The sequence below is a fragment of the Lactuca saligna genome, chromosome 6 (genome assembly GCF_052625555.1).
Source record: "Lactuca saligna cultivar CGN05327 chromosome 6, ASM5262555v1, whole genome shotgun sequence".
Classification (NCBI taxonomy): domain Eukaryota; kingdom Viridiplantae; phylum Streptophyta; class Magnoliopsida; order Asterales; family Asteraceae; genus Lactuca; species Lactuca saligna.
In genome coordinates this window covers 69,908,974-69,920,616 of record NC_136422.1, presented here as the reverse complement: position 1 = coordinate 69,920,616, position 11,643 = coordinate 69,908,974, and positions in this window count along the sequence as shown.

Below are 11,643 nucleotides of genomic sequence, written 5' to 3'. Positions count from 1 at the left end.
AGCCCTCGTATCATATCCAACACCCGAAGAACGTCCCGAAGTGTCCGAAGTCCCCGAGAAATTTATCTTTCGGTTTGAAGCTTAACCTTCGCAAGGCCCGATTTTTCATTAAAAGCTCTTGGTTTCATCAGAAACGATCGTTTCAAGAAACGAAGTGTTGCCTGATTATCGTTAAATCAAGTGAGTGTATAGTCACTTTCATCTTACACATAGATATGAAGCTTTTTATATAAAATACGTGCTATGTGAATATATAATGTTTGTTTATTTGAGATGGATGTTGAATGAATGATTAATACAGGTTTTTAAAGATTTAAACTGTATATGTATTTTATATCTACAAAATTTTTAGGTAAAACATGGGTAGATGAAATAGTTGGTGTGTGATGAAAGATGAGTTGGATAAATGAGCTGATCGGTGATATAAATCATGAGATGAGGGTGAGGGGTGGAATATGAGAGAAACCCTTACCCAAACGTTGGCCCATGTCCTTCAGCAGAGTATGGATGACAACCATGGATTATTCTAGACTGTTCGTGGAACACTAGCAGGCTCGCAACTTGCAGTTGTTGGGAACTATATGTTCATCAGATGTACTCATAAAACCCATTGACATGTATTGCAGGTGGATTCCGGTGAATAATACTGTCGATAAATGAGAGCTATGGACTTAGCATATGTTGTATAAACCCTGGTAGCTATGGACTTAGTGCCTGTTATATATACCCTGGCAGTTATGGACTTAGTGCCTATTGTATAAACCTTGTTGACGATGTACTCCGTGCCTATTCCTTAGGATGAATCCTTAGGAATGAGTGATAGATGATTTTAGGGTAAATCCTTAAGAAATAACGAAGATAATGGGGATGGGTAATTGGGTTAATTTTTTGATGATAAAACACAATTAATTTATTATTGTGGATTGAAATCCCTATGTACTCACCTGGTTTCCCAACCTGACCCACTGAAGTTACTTTTATCACAGGTGTCGATACGAGGCTATGTTACACTAAGAGATTAAAGGAGATGTAAAATCACTTGTGTAAAAGAATGTAAGTTATGTTTATGCTTATTTTTTGTATTGACGATGACATCCCAACGTTTTAAAATGAATAAAATACATTTTCTCAGAAATGATTTGATAATATATTTATCATGTTTTTGGGAACAAATTCTGCAACGTATTTCTTTAAAAGATACTCTGATTTTCAAAATCAAGCATAAACAAATCGGTCTTTTCTGGTCGAAAAATTTGGAGATGTCACTGAGAACCTACCAGATCCCCTTTCAAAGGGTCTGGATAGGGTTAAGCACTTGCAGCATGCTATGAGTATTAGGTTGAAGGACGATAGTAGTTTTAGTGATTAGATAGCTATTTAGAAACTTGTAATAGATAAAATGTATTTGACATTTGATGATTGAATAAAAGGAGTTTTATTTATGAGTAAAGTTACAATTCTGTGTCAATCGTTTACTATTGTTTCATTTTGTATGTTTTGACTTCCAGAATAATAAGATTATTCAAATTTTCCACAATCGATCATACTTTGGAAGTAGGTACTGAAGCAAGACTATCATGAATTGACTTGTAGATTGTCTAAAGTGTTTAGACATAGCAAAATTTTGCTACAAAGTTCATGTGTGCTCCAAAAATAAGATTTGAGTATTGGATTAAACCCACCTCACATGAATCACTTAATGGAATTTATCACGAGTGATTGTGAGATGATAATATTATATAGTCTTCAAACCAAGATATATGAGTTGTTGATTGCGAGTTGATTGTGCATTGATAGTACGAAAACGCATCAGTAACTTGATGTTATAAAACGTGTTGTTGTGTATAATTTAACAAGTAATTAGTACAAGCATATAAGTCAAAGTTTATATGTTCCTTTTATCATAAGAAGATTAAAAGCGATATCTTGGTTCCCTCGATGATTTTGTTTTGACTTATGTGTCGGGCCCGATCATGACTCAGTTGATGTGTTCAATCAAGTGCTATGTCAAACAAATTAGAAATTGGGAAAAAAATAGCTGGACAATAAGTATGACTATGTTCCATGTATTTTTCCACACGATATCTTGAAAAAAAGAGGATTATATGATCCCTTATCTAAAGGTCGCGTCAGAATTCAACGACGGCTTTTGAGAGCTACGATTGCTAATCAGATTTTGAACTTGCATTGGGATTTATAGTTACTAGACTTATCCAAGTGGGAGACTGTTGGATTAGGTGTCTAAGCCCATAACTATAACTGGTACGTACTTGACCCGATTAGGGGTGCAAACGAGCCAAGCTACTCGAGATCGAATCGAATCGTTAAAAGCTTGACTCGAGATCGATTCTAAACGAGCCCGAGCCGAGCTCAAGCTTAATATTAGGCTTGTTTATCAAAAGAGACTAACTAAATTAACAGGGACTGATTATGTAAATCAGTGATATATGTAGTTTAGGCTAATGATCCATGATTGATTAGTAATGGACTAAGCTTATATGAGAGTTCATGAAGTGTTAGTCCAAATGAATTATTGGATCAAAAGCCTAAGTGAATGGATTAGGGTTTACAAAGTGACCCTTGGAATTTTACACTATATATGTAACCCCTAAAGCCCTAAAATCGGTACACATCTGCATTCTAAGAAGAAGCTAGCCGATTTTTGGTGCCTCCAAGCTCTCTCTCATTGTCCTCCAGTGTTCTTGGTGTTTATGACTCATTTGAGGCATCGCACTTAAGGTGCTAAGCTCTTGTAAGGCCAAGTTCTACAAGTTACAACAAAGATGTAATCATCTAACTTGTTTTTATGTTTCAATTATCAAAGTTGTATGCTAGTTAGGCCTCATGCTTTGGAAAAATGAGATTGCATGTATAATTAGAGAAAACTAAGATCCAAAGCATTTGGGTTGTATGTGCACCATAGGGATGTTATAGTGCTCAAAACCCATCAAAAGTTCCAAACATGAGACTGTAGCTGATTCAATGTGCGAATAAGAGTACATAGCAGCAAGTGAAGCGTCAAAGGAGGCGATATGGCTAAATAACTTCATCGGAGACCTTGGAGTTGTACCAGCTGTAAAGGAGCCTATGGAGATTTTCCGTGATAGTGAGAGTGCGGTTGCCTTAACCAAGGAACCAAGGGACCATGGTAGATCCAAGCACATCGACATAAAATATCACTTCATAAGACATCGGATAAAAGGACTCCTCGTAGTAAAGAGGGTGTCGTCAGAAGAGAACCCATCAGATCCGCTTACGAAGGGACTGAGTAGGGTTAAGCACTTGCATCATGCTAGGAGTAGTGGGCTGAAGGATAATATTAGTTTTAGTGATTAGATAGTTGTTTAGAAACTTGTAATATAAAAATGTAATTGACATTTTGTCACACCCCCGAACCAGACGGCGGAAACGTCCGGGGGCTGTTGTGACTCAATTGAATACCATAACATTGTATATATATGAAACGTAACAACATTCGTCACCATGCATTAATATAGTACAACCAGTAAAGTTTACATGAAGTACATTTTTTAAACATTACATTCCCAAAAATAAATTGTTCGTTTCGTACATAAATAAACTGCAAGCCATCACTGAATATGATTTCCTTTGATTCACTGGTTCCCTGAGAATACAAGTATTTTGAAAAACGTCAACATATGAAATGTTGGTGAGTTCATAAGTAGTGTTTGAAATCCAATGTTTTGTATTGTTTGAAAACCACCAGAAAATCCGATATTTTCTGAAAATAGTATAGTCAAAAAGGTGTGAAGATCCATAGGTATGCTTGTTTGTTTCTATACTTGTAAAAATTGTTCATTAAAATTGTATGCATTCCGAATCCGTATGTATTGAAATACCCTAGGAAAACCCGATGTTTTCCTAATTCTTTGAATTACATGAATTTACATTGAAACCATTGCAACGCGTGAAGTTATCAATACCAGGCGACGTTGGATTATTTTTGAGCATGATTATTTGCTACAAACACGCGTTACACAAACGACTAGTCTATAGCAATACTAACGATCCCGTAGGCGTCGTCCGTACTAATCACGTTATCCAACCGCCCTGACTACGTGTAGTCCCACATCCGAAGAGAAAGAGGACACGAAGGCCTCGATGACTCCATTAGCCGGTTGGGGATAAAAAGGTACGAGGGGTCCCAGACCCGCCTCGCATAAAAAGGTAGACTCTACTAGAAATACCAAAGGACCCTTGGGGACCAGTAGTATACAAGCCATTGAAAGTCCTTTTACGTTGTGTCGGATCGGTAAAACCCAACACTTCGTAAGATAGAGGTCTTCGGGCCTTAAGATCAGGTCATTGTGCTAGCTAGGCTCAACAAACAAGATTTTACACTTTTGGGGCCCAAAGATGGTGCGTAGACATCTGTGCACACTCGTATGTATATTGAATTCCCAAATGTTATTAGTATGAATCGTAGTGTCGTAGTGTCATAGTGTCGTCGTGTTAGTAGTTTCGGATTTTTATTGGTTCGAGACCGAACCAATTCGTTTAACAACGACTTTTGGTGTTGTAATGTATTGTATTTCATCGATAGTCGCGGTGCCATCATTTGGTCAAATTGCATGTGTTGAATTAGCCTTGAAAGTTTTCTGTTTTCAGCCCCTCATTGTTTGTAAAATTTACTTTTTCAACCCTTTATTTAAATACTTTCCGGTTTGGTCCTTAAATCAATTTTCTTGACATTTTAACACCAAAAATTATTGAAATTAATATTTTTCAGCATATTTTTCATAGAAAACAGCTTAAGTCCCTGAAATTTCAGTTTTCTCAGTTATAACCTTTCTTTTTCGCAATTTTGACAATTTTGGCCCAAATTGTAAAATTTTGCAACTTTGGTCCTTTTTAAATTTAAAAAGCATTTTAAACCTTTGAAAAGGACTTGGAACACTTATAGTCCACTGTTTTACAGAAAAACACAGTTTTGGCCCTCCAAAACAGAAAATTTCGCATAATGGGCCTCATTGGGCCGAAAATGTCATTTTTAGCCCATTAAGCTTGAAATTTATGTTTTTAATTCTGTAAATGAGTATATTTCCAGAAATGGTTTTATTGAAACTGTTTTGACACACCTTATCCATCAGAATTCGTGATATGTCAATTTGGGACCTTAATTTTGTATTTTTCACATTTTAGGTCCAAAAATTGTGTTTTTAGCCCAAAGAAATTATTACTAAACCACTTAGCTATTTTTCTAGAAACACTTAGTATGTAGAAATATAGTAGAGGCTAAAATCATTTAACATGAGGTATATCTCGGTTTTGAGGGGTTTTATGGCTAAATCCAACATTATAACTCACAAAAGCACACATATAAGCATGGAAATCATACAGAGCATACAAAACACATATAGATCTACACTTTCACTTGTATTCCCCCCCCCCCCCCCCCCCCAAAAAAAAAAAACTCATAAAAACAGAAAATAGGGGGTATGAAGCTCACCTTGGGTGTTGATTCGGTTTTTGAAGAAAGAATGGAAGAAATGAAGTGATGTTTCACTCTAGCACCCTTTGATGATGAATTCGATTTTATGGAGTTCTAAGACACAAGTTTATGATTTCATGAGAGTTAAGAGGAGATTTTTGAAGACAAGAAAGAGTCCAAAGCATGAATCCAAGCATTAACTTACCTAGATAATGATTTTGGTGATGGATTCTCCTTGTGAAGCTCTTGAGTCACGAAAATTTTGAAGGAGGAAGGAGGAATGCTCTTCAAGACTTAGAGAGATTGGAATTGAATTTTTTTGTAATGTGTGTGTGTATCCTCGGCCGAGAGTGAGAGGGAGGAAGAAGAGATGACCTTTGAAGTGATATGCATGGAGATATGGGATAAGTTGCATGGATATCCAAAAGACAATAATGAAGTGGCAAAACAAAGTCAACTCTCATCCTTTTCTTGGGTTTGGGCCTTGGGCCGAGATTTTTGGAAGGGAAAAGGAAAATTTTGGGCCCTTGCTTCTAAGCCCAATGTTAGAGTTAATTTGGGTATGTTTTAAGTCTAAAAGAATGTGGTAGGATTTTTATATTTTTATTGGACTAGTTTAGGTTATTCATGTATTAAGGCTTTTTATTCACTTCATTCTAGGCCCAACATGGCCCAAAATGTTGAAATAAATTAGTGTGGGTCCAATTAGAGCCCAATTAGGGTTCTAAGCCCATGATAGTCTAATTGGAAGCTTATTGGTCCATTTGGATCCAATAAGGAAGTCCTAGTCCAAAATGGACTTAAACAAGGACTTCTAGGGTCTCCAGTTGTTTGATGACTATTTGTAGTACTTGTATGATGCCTTTGATTGGAGTTTTTGATGTCATAATAGTAGGTGTCAATCATGTTCTTAAGTTTTGGATTCACATTAACTTGAGTGTATAGATTACATAACACAAAATTTTCAGTTGTGACACATTTGATGATAGAATAAAAGGAGTTTTATTTATGAGTAATGTTACTATCTTGTTTCAATTGTTTACTATTGTTTCAATTTGCATGTTTTGGCTTCCAGAATAATAAGATTATTCAAGCCATCCACAGTCGATCATACTTTGGAAGTAAGCTATGAGGTTAGACTGTCATGAATTGGCTTGTAGATTGTCTAAGGTGTTTAGACATAGTAAAAGTTTGCTACAATGCTCATGAGTGCTCCTGAAATAAGATTTGGGCATTGGATTAAACCCACGCTCACGTGAATCACTTCATGGAATTTATCACGAGTGACTGAGAGACGATAATATCATATTATCTTCAAACCAAGATATATGACTTGTTGATTACGAGTTGGTTGCATATAGATAGTGCGTAAACGCATCAGTAACTTGATGTTATAGAACGTGTTGTTGTGTATAATTTAACAAGTAATTAGTACAAACATATAAGTCGAAGTTTATCTGCTCCTTTTATCCTAAGAGGAATAAAAGCAATATCTTGGGCTCCTCGATGATTTTGTTTTGACTTATGTGTCGGGCCCGATCAGGACTCATTGATGTGTTCAATTAAGTTCTATGTCAAACAAATCAGAAATCGGGAAACAAACTGTTGGACAATGAGTATGACTTCATTCCATGTCTTTTTCCACACGATATCTTGAAGAATAGAGGATTATATGATCCCTTATCTAAAGGATGCGTTATTGATCAGAGTTGACAGCGGGTTTTGATAGCTACAATTGCTAGTCAGTTTTTGAAGTCGTACTTGCAATTATAGTTATTAGACTTATCCAAGTGGGAGACTGTTGGATTAGGTGTCTAAGCCCATAACTATAATTGGTATGTACTTGAACCGATAGTAGCATGGTCCATTTGGGTTGCATTCACCGGAGCAATTTGATAGGAAGATATTTGAGAAATAGGTTATTTGTGATTTATTAATTGAGAAATCATATTATTTAATTCGTATTTATCAAGAATTAATTTAGAATTAATTTAGTGATATAAAGAGACTGATTAAATTAACAGGGGCTGATAATGTAAATCAATAATACATATAGTCTGGGCTAATGATCCATGATTGATTAGTGATGGACTAACCTTATGTGAGAGTCCATGAAGTGTTAGTCCAAATGAATTAATGGATCAAAAGCCTGAGTGAATGGATTAGGTTTTGCAAGTGACCATTGGAATTCTACACTATTTATGTAACCCCTAAGCCCCTAAAATCAAAACACAAGTATTCTAAGAAGAGTATAGATGATTTTGGTGCCTCCTAAACTTCTCTCATAATCCTCCATTTGTTCTTGGTGTTTTGTGACTTGTTTGAGGCATTACATTTGAGGTGCTAAGCTCTTGTAAGGCCAAGTTCTACAAGCTACAACAAAGAGGTAATCATCTAACTCGCTTTATGTTTCAAATATCAATGTTGTATGCTAGTTAGGCTTCATGCTTTGGAAAATGAAAATTGCATGTATAACTAGAGAAAACTTAGATCCAAAGCATTACGGTTGTATGTGCACCATAAGGATGTTATAGTGCTCAAAACCCATCAAGACCAACCACTGCCCTTCCTGGAGTATATAGCCATCTATACGTCGATCTAGCAAATCCCCCAATAATCAAAACTTGACCTTAACGACTCAACCTTCTCATAATTCGAACATTAACAAACCTGAAAGAAACTTTAACCATAACTAACTGCATTACCAACGGCTACCTGCCGTGAAGTCGCTCATTTATTCATGTACACACTCAATCTGCATCGTCTCGTTCTGCATCTTGCCTTGACCACATCTAGACCCAAATCCCATATGTACGAACGCGGATCCTTATAACCCGATCTTCTAAAGCCGCAACTCAATTAGATTGATGATCCCCCCAACATGATACCCAGTTATCCCCCACTTAGGGTTCGAACCACCGCTAGTTGGCATTCCAAACAGACCACTATACAACTGGTTCACTAGATATACCATGTATGACTCTTGGGACGTACCACGCAGTACTTGATGACCTTCCAGATAAAGACCAATCAACTATAAGTATTCTGAATCTCAGATGGAGGCCTCAAAAACCTCTGAATGTGACTGCCTCTAGTCACCAAGAATCTCATTCGACTGAACAAGCAAATATTTCGATGGTCCAAAAATAGCACTAACTCTTTATTTAGGAATAATGGACTATCACACACTTTATTCTCTGGATCCTCAACCAACACCCATCGCAAGAATCAACATAGAAACAAGAGACCTCACTCTCAGTTGATTCACAGCATTGTCAACAAGGTTCGTCCACGAAACGGTTGCAAGAACATGCCTTAATATACTCAATTAAGGCATATCATTGTCCTCGCCTGTCACAGTTCCCACTGATGACTCTCTTACAGCATAAGAAATACCTCAAAGTGGTCGTACCACAAGAATCTTTTGGCGCAATTACTGCAACTATCTGATACCCCACGAGGTCTACTTCTAAATTCTACAATCAGAAGTCCGCTCTACCTTTCGACCAATATGAAAAAGGCTGGAATAATATAATCCTCGACATAGAAAATGACATCACAACCCATTGCCGACCACTTGAATCAGACTTCAATCCTCAACAACGCATAACCTCCATCTCCTTTTTGAGTCCTGCGAATCCAACTGGCACCCCATCGGTCAAATACCTCGAGACCGAAACTCAATATCCTCACAAGGTCTACTCCATTCAAACCCGCCAGTCATGGCCCTCGAGCCCAACAATCACCAGATCCATTCTCAGTCCGAACAATCGCAACAGGATAACCAGCAGAGACGGAAAACACACTCCGCAACGAACCATCATACCCAAACCATGTTATCTTCCCTTAAACCAATACTTAGAACCCCTGTAATTCTCCTCGTTTCGATTATGAATCCTATGCTTTCAGTAGTATGGGCCCAATACTACCTTCCACATCTATCCATACTTTCCTCGAGGATTGTTCCATATTTTCTAGGTAGCTGCTCAAATTCCCTTATCGACCAATCCCATTCTGTATGCTCATTATTTAGTGAATAATCACCGCTAAACAGCGCACTCATTATACTGAAAATACTCCCTAGGCTCCCTTAGGATTCCACTCACTCCACTCTCTGCCGTCAGCTACAAAAAGGAACTCCTATTAATACCTACTAACCACTTCTCGAATACAGCTACATGCTTCATGCACTAAATAATTCTTTGACTGTAAGATCCCGCCCCACAACGAATAGACTTACCCGCGAGCTGAGTAATCAGAGCTAAATCTAACCTTCTAAAATTATCTACTCCATGAAACACGTTACCAAGCGTATTTGATTTATAGTTAGTTGGTGTTAATGGAAGTCCCTAAAAGCACAAAGCAAACAACATTCAGGCATCAAGCAACCTTCACCAGCACACAAAACCACTCTAGCATACAACCCCAAATTCTCTATCTACAGCACAAAAGGCATCACCGAACTTAGGCAATCCTAGCTCACAACTCCTGAAGATCTCTAATCATAAGCATGCAACACTACTAGCTCACATAACAGACATAAAGGTTGTTGCATTAGTGTCTAAGTCCATAACTGTTTTGGTATGTACTTAACCCGATTATGAGCATGGTCCTTTTGGGTTGCCTTCACCATAGCAATATGTAGGATGAATTAAGGAGAGAAAGGTTTAATTATGGTTTATTAATATATTATAAGAACAATATATTAAATGAGAAATCATATTGTTTAATTAATATTAGTCAAGAATTAATTAAGAATTAATTTAGTGACTAAAAGAGATTAATTAAATTAAGGGGACTGATATTGTAATTATAAGATAGCTGCAAAGTTGGGCTTAGGATCCATTAGATGGAAATGGATGAATTCTATATGGAGGACCATAAAGAAATCGTCCAAGGGCCTTCTGGAATGGTCCATTGGACTGCTTAGGGCTTAAGCAGTAAGATTAGGGTTTCCTGGTTGAAAACCCTAATAGCCTACATGTATATAAAGGACCATTAAGCCCCAAAAACGTGGACAAGTCTTCCTTTAAGGTTTCCAGCTGTTTTTGGTGTCTCCTCTCTCCTCCCTCTTCATCCAAGTTGCTTAGTGGTGTTTGTGACTCCATTAGAGGTGCAACACTTGAGGCACTAAACTTTCTGAAGCCAATCAAAGCAAGGAATTGATTGTTATTGCAATATAACAATCAAAGGTAATTCTCTAAACCCTAATTCAGTTTATTATATGTTAGATCTAGGGTTTATAGCTTTGGATATTCAATTGCATGGTCATTAGACAAACTAGATCCAAATGCTATCAGGGTTTGCATGTACACCATATGATTGATGTATTGCTCAAAACCTATCAGTGGTATCAGAGCCTAGGGATGTTTGTTTGATGTATTTGATACCTTGGTTGATTATTCATGCTTAAAATCATTTTTTTTGGTTCTGGAGGCTGGACTCACCGAGTCCATGGCTGAACTCGCCGAGTCCATAGTGAACTCGACGAGTCCAAGCTAGACTCGACGAGTCGGAGTCGCAGATGGAGCAAATTTCAGGATTTTGACATGTTTTGGCTGTAGAAAATTACCTAAAACGTTTTATATTAATAAAATCTGATTTTATCAATATTTGGAGTTTATCCTTGCCAAAATTGAAGATAATTGTCAAATTTAGATAATATTTTGTTTTATTAGATAAATATTGATTACTTGTAATTTAGATTTGAATTATCTTGTGAAAAAGTTTCAAATTGCACCCTTTAGGTTTTATAGTTTAAATTTGAACTTAAAGGTTTTATTTTTGAAATTTAAATAAGTTAAACCCTACTGTTTTGAAAAGTTTCAAAACTTGCCCTCAAGTTTTGGAATTTAAATTTTGATTAAAAGTTTAATTTTGAAATATTTAAATTCTAACCCCTAATGTTTTGAAATGTTTCAAAACTATCCCTCAACTTTTTGAATTTAAAAGTTGATTAAAAGTTTAATTCTGAAATGTTAAATTCTAAAACTCTAGTAATTTGAAAAAGTTCAAATCACACCCTTATGGTTTTATTAATTAATTAAAGTTTATAATTAAAAGAGATTTAATAAACCCATAAAGTTTTGGTTTAAATTTAATTAAATTAAAAGTATAATTTACTAAATTAAACCACCTAGTATTTTAAAAGTGTAAAATACACCCTATACTATATATATAACATTAAAAGT